General features: G+C 39.1%; 1 pseudogene; it reads right to left on the bottom strand.

Moving 5' to 3' along the window:
• Positions 1 to 13,204: 13,204 nt before the first annotated feature.
• On the bottom strand, positions 13,205 to 13,669 carry LOC148789350 (secreted RxLR effector protein 161 pseudogene; annotated as a pseudogene).
• Positions 13,670 to 21,369: the final 7,700 nt, after the last annotated feature.

Genomic DNA, 21,369 nt, shown 5'->3' with positions numbered 1-21,369 from the left:
CAAGTCAAATTGAGAGCGTTCCCCTTCTCTCTCGCCGATCAAGCGAAAGATTGGTTGTATCTCCTACCTTCAGGATCCATTACAAGATGGAACGATCTCAAAAAGCAGTTTCTTGAGAAATATTTCCCTGCCTCAAGAGCCACAACAATCCGGAAGGAGATCAGCGCGATTCGACAATTCGCGGGAGAAAGTCTTTTTGAATATTGGGAAAGATTCAATCGACTAGTGCAAAGTTTCCCCCATCATCAAATCCCGAACCACCTGTTGATCCAGTATTTCTATGAAGGTCTATCAAATATGGATAGGAAACTGATAGATGCGGGAAGTGGCGGAGCACTGTTCGACAAAACCCCTACCGAGGCGCATAAACTAATCTTGATTATGGCGTCCAATACGCAACAATTTGGGGTTAGACACGATGATCCACCTAGGAAAAGCAACAAGGTAAGTAATCTTGAAGAACGTTTAAATCAACTAACAACTGTTGTTGAAAAAGTTGTTGCAGATACTTACCAACAAGTCAAAACGTGTGGTATTTGCACTTTAACGGGGCACGCTACCGACATGTGCCCAACTCTTCAAGAATCAACTACCAAACATGCCGACGCCGTAGGAGGATTCGCCGGACAACAACAGAGAAGATATGATCCTTTCTCCAACACATACAACCCCGGATGGAGGGACCGCCCGAATCTGAATTACGGCAACCAACACTTTCAAAAACCCCAATACCGACCACCTCCACAGCCTAACCCCACGCCTAACACATCTCTCAAAGACATGATGAAAGCACTAGTGACCAACACACAACAATTCCAGCAACAGACCCAGGCGAGGTTCCAACAATTCCAGCAACAGATCCAGGCAAGCATTCAAAATCTAGAATCTCAAATCAGTCAGTTGGCGTCGTCTGTTGGTAAGCTAGAGTCCCAAGGTAAGCTACCTTCTCAATCTGTCATTAACCTAGACAAAACGTTAGTGCTATTACGCTTCGTAGTGGAAAAGAATTGCAGGAACATGTGAACGAAGATGACACCAAACGTGGGCATGGTGTCAAAAGAAAGTTGGAAAAGGAAATTCAGGTCCAACAAGAACAAGCCAAACCCGAAGTGGACCATCCAAAGCCTTTGGTAACTAGAACGTCCTTCCCTGAAAGATTCACTAAGGTAAAGAAAGAAGAGGAAGAAAAAGAAATCCTTGAAACGTTCCGCAAAGTGGAGGTAAACATCCCGCTGCTCGATGCCATCAAGCAAATACCCCGATACGCGAAATTTCTCAAAGAATTGTGCACTAGCAAGGGTAAACTCAAGGGAAACGAATGGGTAAGTATGGGGGAGAACGTCTCCGCAATTCTCCAATGAAAATTACCCCCAAAATGCAATGATCCAGGTACGTTTTCTATCCCTTGCAAAATTGGAAAAATTGGAATAGAAAAAGCAATGTGTGATTTAGGTGCTTCTATCAATATTATGCCTCTTACTATATATGAATCTTTGAATGTTGGCCCATTGAAAAAAACGGGGGTCATTCTTCAACTTGCCGATCGTTCTGTAGTTTACCCCGAAGGAGTTCTTGAGGATGTACTTGTGCAAGTTAATGAATTGGTTTTTCCTGCTGATTTTTATGTGCTTGATATGAGGGGGGATATTTCTCCCAATTCGGCATCCATCTTGCTAGGAAGACCATTCCTTAAAACCTCAAAAACCAAAATTGATGTTGATGCCGGAATTCTCTCTATGGAATTTGATAATGAGGTTATGAGTTTTAAAATTGATGGCGCCATGAAATATTCTAATGATGTGCATTCTATTTTTCTCATTGATTCTATTGATCCTTTATTGCAAAAAAATGCTATGTTCAATGGTAGAGGAGCACTCAAGACAACAATTGCCAAAAGATCGAGTCGAAAAACTTACAAGAAAGAAGCCTTTCATGACAAAATAAGTTCAAGGAAGAAGTCATCCATGGACTGCCAAGTTCCCCTAAATCCACACCATCACCGGGTGCATTACATAGAAGAAGTGGATTTAGAGTGTCCAACTTATTCGAGTTGAGGCACAGCAATGTCTAGCCAAAGACATTAAAGAAAAGCGCTGCATGGGAGGCAACCCATGAATTTCTATCCCTTCTCTTTTTCATTTCATTTTATTTTAGTTTTAGTGTTTTTATTCAAGCTTTGCGATGCGTGCCACGCTCAATGAAACATCCAAATCTGTTTGGACGCTCAAATTGGACAGATTTGAAGTTTTCACTAAGCGTGCCCACACTTAGTCGATCTTTCAAAACTGTTTAACTCACTTCACCAAAACAGATTTGGAGCTTCCACTAAGCGTTCCCACGCTTAGTCGATCCTTCAAAACTGTTTTAACTCACTTCACCAAAATAGATTTGGAGTTTCCACTAAGCGTGCCCACGCTTAGTCGCACTTTGTAGGCTGTTATTTCACTTCATTTACCTTCATTTATTTATTTTTTTTATTTTTATTATTTTTATTTTTATTTATATTTATGATAAAAAAATCAAAAATTCAAAAAATCAAAATGAAGAAGGAAATCAGTCAAAATCTTTCCACTTCTATTCATATATTTTACCAAGATTTTCTCTAACTTCATCTTTATCTTCATTAACTCTCTCTCTCACTTTCTCTCGCAGCAATTTCACCTACCACCAAGATCTTTCTCCCTCTCAATTCATATGAAGTTGCCGCCACCATCTGCCACCAGCCCAACCACGCCATGACTCTTCGCAGCATGCACTCAGGGACGCTTCCTTAAACTCTCTCATTTTAATTTTTAATCATTGAGTTGCATGTCAATGTCCACATTGAGGACAATGTGAATTTTAAGTGTGGGGGTGTGGTTCTTGAGCTTATACATGATAATTTTTGTTGATATGATTGGCGGTAGATGAATTTTCTTTGTTCCTAGCGAAAATTTTTGCTTTTTCTTTTTCAAGTTGACTTGAAAAGAGAATTTTTTTGGCAAATTTTGGTGGAAAAACTTTGGCATGATAAAACCCTTTCAATTTTAGACGACTCTTGGCTTGAAAGTGCTATGTGCAAAAAGAATACATGTTTTATGTTTGAGGATAGTTCATAAGTTGAAAACTTGTCTTCACCAAAATGACTTGAGTTTAAATCTTTTGATATAGATTAGTGGACTAAAACATACCTCGTGAGATTTTGAGCTTGATATGTCCATAAAAAAAAAAAAAAAAAAATCTTCATTCTTTCTTGAGAGAATAACACTTCTATGGCTTTGTCTTCCTAGAACTTGCCTTGAACCACATCGAGGCCACACAAATGTGCATTTATCTGGATATGATAAAGGCATTAGAAACCAATTTTAGCCTTCTTTAACCACCCAACACATTTTAACTTTAGAGAACCCCTTTGAACCTTTCGACCTATTTTGTTGAATAACCCGTCATATACGAACCTATCCCGTCATTTGTTTAAAACCTTGATTTTGATCCCTCTAAGAACTATTAGAGCATCAAGGGAAATGGGTTTATGTTCAAAAGAACAAGTTCTCAAAATGGGAGATTTTCAAAACCTTTGTCATTTACATGCTTAAAAGATGTATCTCAAAATAAGTGTGGGGGTTCCAAAATTATGTTCTTCTTTACTCTGTGGGAACCGACATCAATTTTCTTGATCTATGCCTATCACAAAAAATGGAGAGGAGAAAAAGAAAACAAAAAAAAAAGAGAGGAAAAAAAGAAAAAAAAAGAAGAAAAAAAATGAACTCTCCAAAAGGAATAAGAAAGGCATAGTTCAAGGAATTGTCGAAAGATCTTGAAGGGAGATGAGTAAACTTTGAGAGCTTCGAATTATTGTTCACTCAAATTTTTTGGTGCTCTAATTAGTTTCTTGGATTTTAAACTCATTATCCTTTTATCCTACCCCAAACTAAAGCCCCATTACAACCAAAATTAAAGACCTTTTGATCCATATATGTGCATATTACGAAAGTGGTGGAAATATGGTGTATAGGCAAGCCTATGGTGAAGCATTGTCGTGGTAAGGGTCGAGGAGATACACTTGAGCCATACATACACTTGAGAGAATGGAAAGCGGAGAGAAAATAGTACACTAGTTTTATGCGATTGATTTTGATAATGGTCATCACGTGAAAACTTGTTTGATATATGTTGAATTATCTCCTTCATAAAATATGTCATTTACTTTGCACATGATTACAAACTGCCTTGAGTAGTTTAAAATTTAGAGGAATTTTTTATTGCATCTTGATTTTGCTTGAGGACAAGCAAATAGCTAAATGTGGGGGTATTTGATAACTCTGCAATTATCATGATTTTATAGCGATTTAATATTTCTTTTTAAGCCAAAATATTCCTAATTATGTGATTTTATTGCATATTCAGCAAAAAAGGAAGATTACAAGGAAATTTCTGCAGAATTGACAAAGCGTGCCCACGCTTAGTGGAGTAGTCAACTCAGGATAAGGATAAGCACGAGCGATTTCCACAAGAGATAAAGGAATCAAGTGTTTAGATTTAGAAAGGATTCTTTAAAGCTTATCTTTTGTAATTTATTTACCTTTTTAGAGTTTATCACGTATCTATCCCCCCACTACGTCTAGATTCGTAGGGGACTTTTATTATAAATAAGGGGGATCTCTTTATTAGAAGACATTGAGTTTTTATCTGAGAACCCCATAGAATTCTCGTTCATCTTTTCTCTTTTATTTTTATTTTACAGCCGGAATTAATGGAATTCCACTTTTTAGTGTGTTCTTCCATTAATATGTCCGGCTAAATTCCTTATTTCCTAGTTAAGGTATGGTGATTGCTCGATTCCCATTATGTTGTGAGATCTAATCTGCGTTCTACACTTGTCAAACAAATATTCATGTTATTCTCTAGGCTTTAATTACAAACGTCTGATTTATGAATGATTCGGCCGGTTGTTCATTACCAAGAAGGTTTGCTTAGCTAATTGGACTTTATAAATCCGTGTAATTGTTTATTTAGTTCAATACTTAGTGGCAACGTAGCATGATTAGTTATGTCACAGTATTTAATTATGTTATGGGGAATGCATGATCTAGTTTAAACGAATTGTCCTCGTAGGAGTTTGTTGATTAGAATCAGGCCTTCCTAATTCTTAATGCTGTTAATAGATTAAATCTTGTGGACATTCCCAAGGTTGTCTATTAATTGGAGATCGAGCCAACGGTCGTACCTTGGCTAACGAAAAGGTAAGGAAAGGTGAGGTTGTTAGGTCGTACCAACGACCATAACTGGTTTATTTGTCCATACATGTGTTATTCTTGCATCAATGATCAACTCACAAGAATCAAGCATAATCCTAGCCTTAACCGGGAAATCTCTCTCTCATATCTCTATCAGGTATTTTTAATTATTTAGTTTTTTATCACTTCTATTTATCACAACCTTCCCCATTATTTTCTATTTTTCCAAAAGAAATTAACTTAAAACCAATCCTTGTGGATCGACCCTACTCCCACTTTCACAAGTGTAGTAGGAATTATTTTTGGTGACTTCGACACTCATCAGTGTCGTGTTGCATCAGCGACAGACGTGGGATGTCTATGCAATCTTAGTGGATCGACTAAACTAACTCACGAGGATTATCATATGGAAGACTTGGAGGTTTGGTCGACATAACTCTAATCCCCGGTCTGATAGTATGGGAGTAGTCCTTAAATTTGAGGAATCACAACAGTCACGTGCATACAGTGACTGCGTCTTGGATTTGTGCGAAACGTGATCGTTCTCAGACATTGTCATCATAAGCCTTGTCTAGTGAAATCAAAGCATGTAACGTGGATGGTGAGTTTCAAGAAGAGGATTCATCCCCGGTCAATACGTGACAGAGGTATCTCCTACGAACTTGGAGATGCATTCACGCTCTATGAACCTGTGGCCACAGTCATTGATCGAATAGAAAAAGAGGTTCTTATGTCGATCTATTTGGCGTAATGTGATCTCAAATATTAAGCATAGACGCCTAGTCCAGGATGGGAGCCGATACCCAATTCCATGCCCTAAGCTAAGGCTGGGAGATGGTAGACATAAGGACCATACCCGTATTTCACATGGATATTCGCCTAGTCTCTAGTGCCATAGACCGTTGCTAGATGGCCACTCATAGTGATGGGCTTTCTGTTAGAAATGGTGACCAGAAAGCCAATTGGATGGCGATTTTGGAAACCATTTAGCAATCTTTATGAATGTGATATTATCTTGATGAATGTAGTAAGCATTCATCTGTTGGCATCGTGTGTTTGTTGTATTAATATTTACGTTGAATAGTGTTTTAACGTCACAACAAATGTCTACAGACCAATTGAATAACTCATATAGTTGGGCTGCACATTGGATGGCAGCTACGAAACCAACTTCTGATTGTTGATCTGAAACGTTCCAAGTCCAGGACCTCGAAACTAGGCATCGATAGTCCTATAGAGACTTGTACTATGTATTGCATTCATTAGATGAGTGCGGTGTTTCATCGGCGATAGATATGGGATGTCTATGCAATTTTAGTGGATTAGTTAACAAGGTTGTTAGTTGATTAAACTGACTCGCGGTAATCGTCATATGGAATCCTTGGAGGCTTGGTCGGTATGACTTGAATTCTCGGCTCCGATTGTGCAGGATTAGTCCTTGGAGTTGAGGATTCATGGCAGTCGCATTCATATGAAGGCAATATCTTGGATCTGGCGAGAGATGACTGTTTCTTCGATAAGGTCATTATAAGTCTTTTCCAATGTAGTCGGATTATGTATTGAGGATGGTGGATTTTAAGATAAAATTCATCCCCCATCAGTATATGATGGATATATCTCGAATGCACTTTGAGATGGTTTAGACTCACTAATTCTATGGCCATAGCGATTGGTCGAATAGGAAATGGTTTTATTTGTTCAATAGGAAATGGTTTCTATGTCTAGCTAAGGGTGAACCTAAAGATTCAGATACAAATCACTATAGAATGGTGTAATTAATTTGAAATTAATTTCAGAAGAAACGAATTAATTTAATTGGATTAAATTAATTCAAAGAGAATATATATAAACGATTGGATCATTTATTTAATAATCCATTTGATTGATGGCTCAAGAATTAATTAATTGGATTAATTAATTTTAGGCTTAACACCTTTAAATTAATTAGATTAAATTAATTAGTTTGGATTAATTAATTGATTGGATCAATTCATTAGAGTTTGGGCTTAGAATTATTTAATTGGATTAAATAAATCTTTCGACATAGTTGGGCTAAAATTAATTTAATTAATTATTGTCCAATGGACTTTGGTTGGGCTTTATTTATTTTTTTAAATTGAGCCCGATGCATATTTGAAGTCCAAGCCCATTTGACGGTGGTTGGAGCAAGTTAAGCCTGATTTGAGGGTGGTTGGTTCACATAAAAGCAAGCCCATGGAGATGAAGGCCCGTGAAGAAGGAAGGAGTTTCAAGGCCCATTTATATTTTGATGGGTAAATCACTATTGTAATAACGTAGGGCCACTAGACAGTCCTTCGACTCATTATGGGCTTAGTAGTCACATAGGTTGGGCTCGTGATCTTCCAACATGGGTATGCTAGGTTACATTGCATGTGATGCGTTTACTTAATACTTTAAACATTTGATATGTGTGCATGCAATGCTATTATGTGATGATGTCTCGGTCTAAAACTCAATATTAACTGTCACTTGGTTGGACCAAATTAAATATTAGGCCCATAATGAACTTGGATCGAAATGGTTTTGATCTGTCCAAGCCTTCCATCCACAGCAATGCGGCGAGGAAGCTACCGATACCCAAGTGTGGTCTCACGAGTTGTAGCACATTTAGGATAGAAGAAAGTTGCTATTTTGTGAACAAAGGAACATGTTCACCGTTTCCCTATCTCATGAGTCGTGGGGGGCAACAAATGAAATGTGATTTGGTTGATGGGTCGGGCCTAACGCCGAGTAACATAATTCGCTTGGAGTCCTCGAAATCATGTGAAGAGGTTAGGTAAAGATATTCGGAATCTCATGGAATGAGAATGGTATTGGATATCTCCGATGAGGCTTTTGCCCTATGAACGTAAAAGCGGGAAATGGCAAATTCGCTTGTGAATTCCAAACCCACTAGGAAACGTTATTTCCAAAACCCCACTTGAGAGTGGTCGGCTTTCGTATAAATAGTGGGAGAGTTAATGAATAAAGACTAAGTCTTTAAGCTTAATGCGTAACATCACAATCATTCGCTGATTTCTATTTATTTTCTATTTTCTAGAAAATGTTAAGAACCCTTTAACCATGCTTACGGAGACTAAAAAATTCAATTCGATGAACTATAACGATTGGCTGTGAAATCTGAGGGTTGTCCTAGATTTCGAGAACTAGGGCTATGTCTTGGACAAGTTGTTCCCAACGGCCTTGTCAAAAGGGTCCTCGCCCAAAGAGCGTGTCACGTTCGAGAAATGCTTTGAGGACAACCGCAAGGTCCACAGTATCATATTGGCTTCAATGTCCAATGACATCAAAAAGCAATATGATAGGCTGGATGATGTTCCCTCGATAATGCTCCACATGAAAAAAGTTTATGCGATTCTTGATAGGCATATTAGATATACCGCCACAAAAGTATTCTTCAGGACCAAGATGGCTGAAGGATCGTCTGTACAAAGTCACGGGCTTAAGATACTATCCCTAGTGGAGAAGCTCGAAGACGTCAAAACTAGGCTTGACAATGACACATATATTGACGAGATCCTTCAGTCACTTCCTTCGTCATACGACCCATTTATTATTATCTACAACATGAACAGACTTGAGAAGTCTATTCATGAGTTTATTAATGCGCTGGTCCAATATGAGGCGACGACCCACAAGCTGCGTCGGTGGTATTGGTAGGAGAGACTTCAACCTCTAAAGCGAAAGGCAAGAGGGTCGACACTGGAAGAGGAAGAAGGGGCAAGGGAAAAGCCGTCGTAGGCACTGCTAGCGCTCTGGGCGCCCCTACTGCTCCAGTGGGATTGGGTGAAGGGAAAGGGAAGGTTGGCGGTTCTCAACGGTCGAAGGCAAATAATATCTGCAGCCATTGCCAAGGAAAGGGGTATTGCAAGAGAAAGTGCCCATAACTCCTCTCCAACCCAGGTATCTTTGTGATTAAAGTGAATATGAAAACTAATTCTGCTTCTTGAGTATTGGATACCTGCTATGGAGCTCACTTCTACACAGCTGCTGGAAAGAAGCAAAAGAGTAAGTAAGAACGAGATGATTCTAAGGCTACGCGATGGGAAAGCCGTCGCTGCATAAGGCATGGGATCTCTGAACTTAGATATTAATGATCATATTCGGTTTGAACTAAAATATTGTTATTATGAACCGAGCATGATCAAGAATATTATTTCCATCTTGTTTTTGGCACTAATGGTTATAAATTTCCGATCAATAAAATAGTTTTTATTTGATGATTGATAGTAACTCTCATCTGCTTGGTACATTAGTCAATGGTCTTTATGTCCTCCAATAGTCCCATTCAATTATGACTGCCTAACACAAACAAAAATCAGATAATCATGAGAATGCACAGTTATGGACATCTGAATATTAGATACTCCAACTGGAGGAGGATACTCATTCTTCATAACCTTCAACGATGATCACTCAAGGTATGGTTATGGTTATGTTTACATATGAGATACAAGTCTGAGGCCTTTGGAAGGTTCAAGGAGTACAGACTTGAAGTTGAGAATCAAACTGGTCGTAAAATTAAAATCCTTTGGTTAGACCGAGGCGGAGAGTATTTGAGTGGTGAATTCATTTATACTTAAAAAATAATGGAATTCTCTCTCAATGGACTCCCCCTGGAACACCACAACTTAATGGCCTGGCAAAAAGGAAGAATCGAACTCTGTTGGACATGGTTCGATCTATGATGAGTTTTACAGAATTGCACCCTTCCTTCTAGGGTCATGCTCTTGAGACGGTGGCCAAATTGCTTAACATGGTGCCATCTAAGATAAGGCATGCCAAGACTGCGTCCCACAAGTCCTTGAGAGTATGGGTTAGTCCCGCATACGTCAAGAGGCTAGTGGGAGACAAACTAGGTTCATGGTCTACTTTGTGCAAGTTTTTTGGATATCCGAAATAAACTAAGGGATACTACTTCTATGATCCTTTTGAACAAAAGGTTTTTCTTTCAAGAAAAAGGCAATGTTCTTGGTAAAGGGTTTTGCTGCGGATAGCCGACGCGACGAGATGCTACTTAAGGAAACAAGTGACGCACCTCAGTAGAATGATGAAACGTCATTTGAACCTACAGTTTTCACTAATTGTGTTCCAGTCCTCCATAGGTAACTAGGGAATCACGACCGCCTGATAGGTATGGATTCTTAGGATTGACTAGTTAATTGGATAATGATTCAAAGATATACTAAGAAGCAATATTAGACATCGATTCGGATAAGTAGCTTGAGGCCATGAGATACCAAATGGACTCGATAGGTTCAAATCAAGTTTGGACCCTCGCAGACCACTTAAAGGTGTTAAACCTGTTGGATGGAAATGGGTCTAGAAATGTTAGGTTGGAGCTGAGGGGGAGGTTACAACCTTCAAGGCTAGACTCGTGGCAAAAGGATATACTGTACGATCCAGGGTTGTGTTTGAGGAAACTTATTCACACGTGGCCATGGCCAAGTCTATTCGGATTCTGCTTGCCAGCATGGTATGACTATGAGATATGACAGATGGATGTGAAAACAGCCTTTTTCAATAGTTTCATTTAGGAAGAGATCTACATGGATCAGCGAGAGGGTTTCACTTCAGTTGGAGAAGAACAGAAGGTTTATTGTCTCCAAAGGTCGATCTATGGCCTTAAACAAGCTTTCTAAAGCTGGAATATGTGTTTCGATCAATTTATTGTTAGAAATAGTGATCAGAAAGCCAATTGGATTGACGGTTTTGGAAACCATTAAACAATCTTTATGAATATGATATTGTCTTGATGAGTGTGTTAAGCATTCATCTGTGCCACCGTGCGTTTTTTGTGCTTACTATTTACGTTGAACGGTGTTTTAACATCACAACAAATGTCCACAGACCAATTGAATAACCCATGTAGTTTGGTTGCACATTGTTTATGTATAGGTTGCCTTGGAGGCAAATTTGGTATTTATTGAATTCTGAATTTAATTGTATGTAATATACAAAACCACACACATATCCAACATAACCAACTCATGAGCCACGAAATTTGCTCCTTTTCTATCTAAAAAATATTCTCCTTTTTTTTCTTTATTGAATTGGGTTCATGTTAGAACATAAAACAATCCAAAAGCATTAATAAATAGTGTTAGTTTGGAATTGTTTTGCTTGTTCTTTTTTTTATCGAGTAATAGCAAAATAACTATATCTATCTGATTTTGTGGTGTGGAAAACTTGGACGAATTCTAATTTGAATTTTCAAGTGAACAGAACGGGAGCTGACACCCAATTCTATACTCTAGACTAAGTCCGGAGATGGTAAACGGACAAACCGTACCCGTATGGACTCGAGAGCCTAAAAGTTCACATGATATTCGCCTAGTCTCTAGTACCATAGACCGTTGCTAGATGGCCACCCATAGTGACGGGCTTTCCTGATTTAGGCTGAGTCGATCATATATTTAATTAAAACCCACTTAATTAAGTCCATCATATATTTAATCCAATCAAATATATGAACACAATAAGCCTTTATTAAATAATAAGTCCAACTTATTAAATAATAAGGGCAAGCCCAATATAAATTATTCCAATTAATTTTATTTTTGGGCTTATCCATCTAATGGATCTCTCTCATATATATGTAATTCAATTACTTATGGAATTAATTCCTCGTCCTTGTCGGTGATTTGTGTGTGACTCTTTAGGTTCATCTTTCATCTAGACTTGGGCTAGTGACCATCACTATTATTAATTAAAATTTATTTTAATTAATAATTTTTTATCAACCCTAGATCAAAAAGGTTCGTCACCATGGGTTGCCGTCTAGCAATGATTAATGGCACAAGAGACTATGCAAAAGTCCATGTGAACTTTTAGGTTCCCGAGTCTGTATGGGTACAGTCCTTCTGTCTTTCGTCACTCGGCCTTACTCTAGGGCATGGAATTGAGTGTCGGTTCCTACCTGGACTAGACGTCGATACTTAATACTTGATATCACGTTACGCCAAATTGCTCGATATAGGAACCTCTTGCTCCTATTCGACCAATGACTGTGACCACAGGTTTATAGAGCCTTAACGTCATCTCCAAGTGCATAGGAGATACCTCTGTCACGTTTTGATAGGGGACAGATTCTCTTCTTCTAACTCACCGTCCTCGCTACATACTTCGAATGCACTACACAAGGCTTATGATGATCATGTCTGACACACGATCACCTCTCGCACAAATCTAAGATACAGTTATCGCATGCACGTGACTACGGTGATTCCTCAAGTCTAAGGATTACTCTCGTACTATCGGAGTCAAGGACTCAAATCATACCGACCAAGCCTCCAAGGCTTCCGCGAGTCAGTTCAGTCAATTCGGCACCTAGTCAATCAACCCATTAAGATAGCATAGACGTCCCACGTCTGTCACCGATGAAACACAACATTCATCAAATGAATGTGACTCTTAATGCAAATCTCCATAGGACACTTTGATGCCCATTCTCGTGGTCCTCGACTTGGAACATTTCACACCTAACCCTGACTAGTTGATTTCATGACCGCCATCCAATGCGCAGTCCAACTATTTTCACGGTTGTTCAAGGTGGTTCGTGGACTTTGTTGTGATGTTTAACTGAAATGCAAATATAAATGTAATAAGCACAACAATGAAATGCTAATATCGAATACTCATTTTATTCACTAAATAATATTACATAAAATTGAGTTATTGTCAAAATAGGTTACAAGCATGCCAATCTAACTGGCTTTCAAGTCACCTAATTTAACAATTTTCCGCTTGACCTAAAGCCAATCACCCCATTGACCTCAAACCCATCTTACCCAGATTCCGAGCATGGGCGATTTGCGACATTGGCTTAGTATGTGGATCCATTGTGTTTTCTACTGAGCTGACTCGATCCATCCTGACATCACCTTTGCTCACCATCTCTCTAAGTAGATGGTAGCATCTAAGAATATGTTTCGAATAGTAATGAGATATTGGTTCCTTTGCTTGTGCTATCGCTCGTTGTTATCGCAGAAGAAAGCTACGGGCTTAGCAACGCAAGGTACCATACCCAACTCTAGGATGTAATTTTTCATCGAAACCTCTTTCTTAGTTGTTTCCAAAATCACTATGTATTCAGCTTCCATGGTGGTATCCTGCTTGGAGCTTTTCCAAGTAACCATACCACCATTCAGCTTGAACACAAAATCCGATTGAGACTTGGCCTCATCATTGTCTGATTGGAAGCTAGCTTCGCTATAACCTTCCAATATCAATTCTCCATTACCGTAAATCAAAACCATATCTTTAGTCCTTTTCAGGTACTTAAGTTTTGTCTTGACTAGGCTCCAGTGCTCCTCCCCGGCACATGCCTGATATATGCTCGTCACACCCAAAGTGTACGCGACATTGGGCCTGGTGCACTGGACAACATACTGAATGCTTCCTACGGCTGAAGCATAGGGGATGTCCGACATCCTTTAAGTTCCTCATCAATTTTGGGAGACTGCTTCTTGGAAATCTTAATCGCATGCCTCATGGGGATAATCCTCGTTTTGAGTTCTCCATCTTGAATCTCTTCAAGACTTTCTCAATATAAGAGGATTAGGTTAGTCCTAACATCCTTCTAGATCTATCCCTATAGATCTTGATGCGAAGGATGTAAGAGGCTTCACCTATATAATTCATGGAAAGTTATGTGGATATCCATGCTGTAATATCACCCAACATCTTAACATCATTCCTAATGAGTAAGATGTCATCTACATAAAATACAAGGTACACAACCGCGCTCGCACTGATCTTCTTGTATACACAAGGATCAAATTCGTTCTTGATAAAATCATAATCCCGTATGACTTCATCAAAGCATGTGTTCCAGCTTTTAGAAGCTTGTTTGAGGCTATAGATGGACCTTTGGAGACGATAAACCTTCTGTTCTTCTCCAAGGGAAGTGAAACCTCTGGATGATCCATGTAGACCACTTTACTCAATGAAACCATTTAGAAAAGCTGTTTTAATGTCCATCTGACATATTTCATAGTCATACCATATTGCTATGGCAAGCAGAATCCAAAATAGACTTGTCCATGGCTATGGGTGAATAGGTTTCCTCGAAATATACCCAAGGTCGTTGAGTGTATCCTTTTGTGACGAGCCTAGTCTTGAAGGCTGTAACCTTCGCGTCAGCTCCAAGCTTATGTTTGTAGACCCATTTGTCCCCAATAGGTTTAACACCTTTAGGTGGATCTACGACGGTCCAAACTTGATTTGGACCAATCGAGTCTATTTCGGATTTCATTGCCTTAAGCTACTTATCCGAATCGATGTCCGACATCGTTTCTCCATACGTCTTTGGATCATTATCCAATTTATTGGTGAGTACCAGGAATCCTACCTAACAGGCGTTCGTGATTCCTTAGTCGACCTACGGATGACTGGAGCACCATTAGTGGGAACTTTAAGGACAAATGATGTTCCTTCGTTCTACTTAGGTGTCTCACTTGTCTCCTCAAGTAGCACCTCCTCGCATCGGCTATCCGCAGGAACACCCTTTTCCAAGAACACTGTGTTCCTTGAGTGTGACGAGCAAAATAGACCTCGTGTCTACTTTATCTCCCACTAGCCTCTTGACATATGCGGGGCTACCTCACATTCTCAAGTACTCGTAGGACGCAGGCTTGCCATGCCATATCTCATATGGCGTCTAAGGCACCGCCTCAGATGGTGCCATATTAAGTAATTTTATAGTCGTCTCAAGAGCGTGATCCCAGAAGGAAGAGGGAAATTCCACAAAACTCATCATGACATGGTTTTGATTCCTCCTTTCAGCCACGCCATTCAGTTGTGGCATTCTAGGAGGAGTCCATAGAGATAGAATTCCATTCTCCATTAAATAATCAATGAATTCACCACTTAAATACTCTCTGCCTCGGTCCGACTAAAAGGCTTTAATTATACGGCCAGTTTGATTGTCGACTTCAAGTCTGTACTCCTAGAACCTTTCAAAGGCCTCAGACTTATACCTTACTAGGTAAACATAACCATACAATGAGTGATCACGGGTAAAGCTTATGAAGTATGAAAATCCTCCTCTAGCCAGAGTATTTAATAGTCCACAGATGTTTGTATTGATCAAATTCAAAACACCATTGGCAAGCGCACTTAATCCAAGAAAAGGCTTCTTGTTCATTTTCCCTTTCAGACAGGATTTACAAGTCAGTAGGTTATCCAAATCGTCTACCTCTAGACTCTTTGAGTCTACCAACTTTCTCATCCTATATTTTGAGATATGGTGTTGCCTTGCGTGCCATAACTGTGCATTTTCATGATTATCTAATTTTGGTTTACGCTGGGCAGTCATAATCTAATTAAATTGTTAGAGAATATAAACACCATTTATCATTGTACCAAGAAGATGATAGTTATTATCAATCATCAAATCAAACCATTTTTATTGATCGTAAATATATAACCATCATTGTCTGAAACAGGAATGGAAATAATATTCTTGATCATGCTACGTACATAATAACAATCTTTTAATTCTATCCGAATATGATTACTAATAACTAAGTAAAGGCTTCCCACAGCTTTCGTAGTGACGATCTTCCCATCGCCTAGCTTTAGAATCATCTCATCCTCACTTAGCTTTCTGCTTCTTTCCAACACCTGCAAGTCATTGCAGATGTGAGCTCCACAGACTGTATATACCCAAGAAGAAGAATTAATTATCAGATTCACTTCAATTATAAACGTACCTGGGTTGGAGAGGAGTTGTGGAGACTCCATTTTCCAATGCCCCTTTCATTGGCAATGACTGCATACATCATTCGCCTTTAACCGCTGAGAATGGCCAACCTCCCCTTTCCCTTTGCACATTCCCGCGGGAGCAGTAGGGGCGCTCAAAGTGCTAGTAGTGGCTATGATGGCTTTTCCCTTGCCCTTCTTCCTCTTCCAAAGTCCGGCCCTCTTGCCTCTCGCTTTGGAGGTTGAAACCTCTCCTACCAATACCGTCGGCATAGACTTGTGGGTCGTTCCCTCGTATAGGAGCAGCATATTAATTAACTCATGAATAGATTTTTCAAGTCTGTTCATGTCGTAGTTAATAATAAATGGGTCGTAGGATAGAGGAAGTGACTGAAGGATCACAATAATGTACGTGTCGTTGTCAAGTCCAGCTTTAAGGTCATCGAGCTTCTCCATTAGGGATAGCATCTTAACCCCATGACGTCGTACAGACGACTCTCGGCCATCTTGGTCCCGAGCGCGATCAGGTGCGTGCGCGCATGCTGGTAGGGGCACCAGCATGCGCACGACCGGCTGTGCGGCCACTGCGTTGCTGCTGCTGTTGCTGCTGACGGCCGACGGCTGGGCCATTTTTTGCCGTTTTTTTGGAAAATTGAATATTCCAGTTTCTGCATGTTTTCTGAAAAATATTAATTATTGTTGATCTAATGTTGGAGAAAATTGAATAGAATTAAATTGATTTAAATAATTTGGATTAATTGCATGCATTGGATGAACGAGCTTAATCATCCATTTCTGTTGCAAATTATAAGCTTATTGTTTTCTGCATATAGTTATTTGTTGTGATATTGATATTGCAATATTTTGGATGTTCATTTCCTTGTCTAGCATGATTAATTGTTATTATATGCTAGAATGAATGTGAATGGATGATCACGGAGCCCTATACCGCATGTATGTCTTTTAATTTTTGTTGGGTGGGCCCATGTGCCCTTGTGATTTTATATTTCTCCTCCATCTTCATTTTTAGTTTTGGAATAATAAGGCTTGCTATCTCCCTCCTAATGTAGTGCCTCCGACTACTGATCATGGTTTCTTATTCAATTGTAATGAGAGTAGTATAGGACACTTTTGGTCCACGACGAAGGCAGCCCATGAAGATATCAGAAGGCCCATTCATATGTTGATGGGTGATATTACTTTGTAATAACATAGGGCCATCTTAGACAGACTTTAGACTCACTACGGTCTCAGTGGGTCACATAGGTTGGGCTCGTGACCATCTTACAGGGGTATGGTAGGTTTCATTACATGCGATGTGTTAATTTAAATGCTTTAAATATTTGATATTTATGGATACAATGTTTACATGTGATGAGGTCTTAGTCCAAACTCAAATAACTCTCACTTGGTTGGACCAAGTTGAATATTAGGCCCATAATGGACTTGGATCAAAATAGTTTTGATTTGTCCAATCCTTCCATCTACAGTAATGTGGTGAGGAAGCTACCGATACCCAAGTGTAGTCTCACAAGTCGTGGCACACTTGCGGTAAAGGAAAGTTGCACTATTGTTGTGAACAAAGAACATGTTCACTGTTTCTCTATCTCACGAGTCGGTCGGAGCGACGAATGAAATGTGATTTGGTTGATGGGTTGGTCCTAACACCGAGTAACATGATCGCTTAGAGTTCTCGGGATCATGTGATGAGGTGAGGTAAAAGATCTTGGGAATCTCATGATATGAGAATGGTAGTGGATACCTCCCACGAGATTTTTGCTATGTGAATCGTAAAAGCGGGGCATGCCAAATTCGCATGTGGATCCCAAGCCTACTAGGAAAAGCTATTCCCAAAACTCCACTTGAGAGTGGTGGGCTTTCATATAAATAGTGGGAGAGATAAAGTCTGAAGACCAAGTTTTTAAGCTTAGTCATAACATTACAATCATTCGATGATTTCTGTTTAATTTTCTATTCACCAGAAAATGTCTAAGAATCCTTTAACCATGATAATAGAGACTGATAAATTTAATAGCACGAAATACAACGAGTAGCTGCAAAGTATGAGTATTGTCCTAGATTTTGAGAACCAGGGCTATGTCTTGGACAAGCCACACCCAACGGCCTTGCCGGAATGGTCCTCGACCGAAGAACGTGTCACGTTCGGAAGTGGCTTGAGGACAACCACAAGGTCCGCAGTATCATATTTGCTTCGATGTCCAATGAAATCCAAAAGCAATATGACAGGCTGGATAATGTTCCCTCTCCGTATGAAGGAAGTTTATGCGGTTCCAGATAGGCAAATTAGGGGAGAGGAAATTATTTTCTTGCTTTATTATGTATTCATTAGTTATTGCAAATAACTAATATACATATATATACCTTGAATGGATGCATTTTAAAACATGTCTAGGTTCATTGAACCATCTATAAGGTAATAAAATTCTTTATTCCAAATAAAGGATGGCTAACATGGTATTTTTCAAAAGTGATTTTGTTAGTCAATAATTTTCTTTTCTAATCATTTCCACCAACATAATTAATGGGCTTGGGCCAATTTTAATTAATTAAAATATCAAGCCCAATTCATTAAATTTAATTTAATAAAAGCCACTTAATTAAATCGATCATATATTTAATTCAATTAAATATACGAACCCAATAAGCCTTTATTATATAATAAGTCCAACTTATTAAATAATAAGGGCAAGCCCAATATAAATTAATCCAATTAATTTATCCTTGGGCTTATCCATCCAATGGATCCCTCTCATATATAAGTAATCCATTTACTTGTGGAATTAATTCCCCGTCCCTTGTCGATGATTTGTGTGTGACAGTTTAGGTTCACCTTTCAGTTAGACTTGGGCTAGTGCCCACACTATTATTAATTAAATCCAATTTAATTAATAATTCTTGATCAACCCTTGATCAAGAAAGCCCATCACCATGGGTGGTCGTCTAGCAGCCGACCATGTCACTAGAAACTAGACAAAAATCAATGTGAACTTTTAATCTCCGGAGTCCATATGGGTACGGTCCTTCTGTCTACCGTCTTCCTGCTATAGTCTAGGGCATTGAATTGGGCATCGGTTCTCATCCTGTACTACGAGTCTATACTTAATACTTGTTACGCCAAATTGCTCGACATAGGAACCTCATTTTTCTATTCCACCAATGACTGTGGACACAGGTTTATAGAGCATTAATGCATCTCCAAATGCATTGGAGATACCTCTGTCATGTTTTGACAGGGTACAGATCTTCTTCTTGGAACTCACCGTCCTCACTACATAATTTCAATGCACTACACAAAGCTTATGATGCTTATGTTCAAGACACGATAACCTCTCACACAAATCTAAGATACAGTCATCGCATGCTCGTGACTAAGGCGATTCCTCAAGTATGAGAAGAGACTATTCCAGTATTACGGAGCCAGGGACTCAAGTGATACTGACCAAGCCTCCAACGCTTCCATATGACGATCCCCGCAAGTCAGTTTAGTCTATTCAAGACGTACTCAATCGATGCATTAAGATCGCATAGACTTCCCACGTCTATCGCCAATAAAACATGACACTCATCAAATGATGCTACTCTTAATGCAAGTCTCCATAGGACACTTTGATGTCCATTTCTGTGGTCCTTGACTTGGAACATTTCAAACCCAACCTAAATTGTTGGTTTCATGACCACCACCAAATGCGCAGTCCAACTATTGTACAGTTGTTCAAGGTGGTCTGTGGGCTTTGTTGAGATGTTTGACAGAAACGCATACATAAATGTAATGAGCACAACAAATGAAACGCCAATAGCGAATACTCATTTTATTTACTGAATAATATTACATAAAATCGAGTTATTGTCAGAATAGATTACAAGCATGCCAATTCAATTGGCTTTCAGGTTACCTATTCTAATAGAACTAAGGAATGAAATTTTACCTTTGTGGGAATCCACCTACTTTAAACGTTCACATAAGCTTCAACGTAGGAAGCCTCTAATTTGTCCACACTAGACCATTACTAGAATCCTAATGCTTTCTTGTTAGAAGAAAACAAGAGAAAAGAACTCCAAGAAGTTGGAGAGAGTGAGTGAGGGCCGAGAGAGAGAGAGACTAGTGAAGGAATTTTTTGGTGTGGTGTGGACGCGACTTTAGAGGGTCTCTATGTTGAGGCCTTGGGTGAACGAATCAGTGAAGGAGGATTGAAATAAATCAAGAAAAGGTAATTCTTGATATATGATTTTTATTCCTCTCGTTTTACATTCAACCATTAGCCCCGTTAATTCTATTATCCTTTATTTTTATTAACTACATTGAACACCCTGGAACTCCAAGGCTACATCCTTTGGAACTATGGTTTTATTGCCTTTTCATTTTAATTTACGCACTTCTTTTTAACTGCTTCTGCTTTTGCGTTCCCTGGCCGATCCACTCGCACCTCGCGGTGCCTTTCCAGTGGTATCGGAGCCAATTCGATGTATGGGCTATGGTATTGTTTGAATAAGCATGACAATATATTGTTTATTGCTTTTGAAGCATGATATATTTTTGCTTACTCTTGGATAATTATATGAGAAAATTAATTTTCTTAATTTTTTGAAATTTTGGATGATTTAAGTATTTTATGAAAATTGGATTTTCTGTTAAAATACTTGTTTTAGTTTTAGTTTAATGTGTGAAAATAAAAAAAAGGGAGGAAAACTGGTACTGTAGCAGCACACTGCCGACCTGCAGTGCACAGCGTGCTTGCGGCCGGGTGCACACGGCCGTGAGCCTATAAGTAGGCGTGGCCAGTGCGGGTTCAGTGCGTGCGTAGAGAGGCTGCGCACAGGCAGTCTTTGCAGTATGTAGCGGGGACGGTTAGTTCCAAGAAGAGGATATATCCCATATCAATACTTGATAGAGGTATCTCTAATGCACTTAGAGACGCACTGATGCCTTACGAACCTGTGGCTACAGTGGTTGATCGAGTAAGAAAAGTGGTTCCTATGTCTATCAATTAAGCCTAGCGCAGTCTCATTAAAGCTTAGATGCTTAGTCAAGATGAGAACCAACACAAATTTCATGCCCTAGACTAAGGCCACGAGACGGTAGACGTAAGGACCATACTCATATGGACTCGAGAGCCTAAATATTTACACGAACACTCACATACTTTCTAGTTTCATGGATCGTTGCCAAACGGCCACCTATGGTGATGGGCTTTCTTGATTAATGGTTAATAAATAATTATTAATTAAATTAATTAATAATAGCATTGGACACTACCCTAAGTGTAGCTGAAAGGTGAACCTTAAGAATCACATACAAATCACACGAAAAGGACAAGAAATTAATTTGGAATTAATTTCATAAGTAATTGGATTACAAGCAAATGAGAGATCCATTAGATGGAAGGCCCAAGAATAAATTAATGGGATT

The sequence above is a fragment of the Sesamum indicum genome, linkage group LG1, assembly GCF_026168435.1.
Source record: "Sesamum indicum cultivar Baizhima isolate 11 linkage group LG1, ASM2616843v1, whole genome shotgun sequence".
Lineage (NCBI taxonomy): Eukaryota > Viridiplantae > Streptophyta > Magnoliopsida > Lamiales > Pedaliaceae > Sesamum > Sesamum indicum.
The sequence above is the reverse complement of the archived record's forward strand: the minus strand, read 5'-3'. Positions and strand labels throughout refer to the sequence as shown.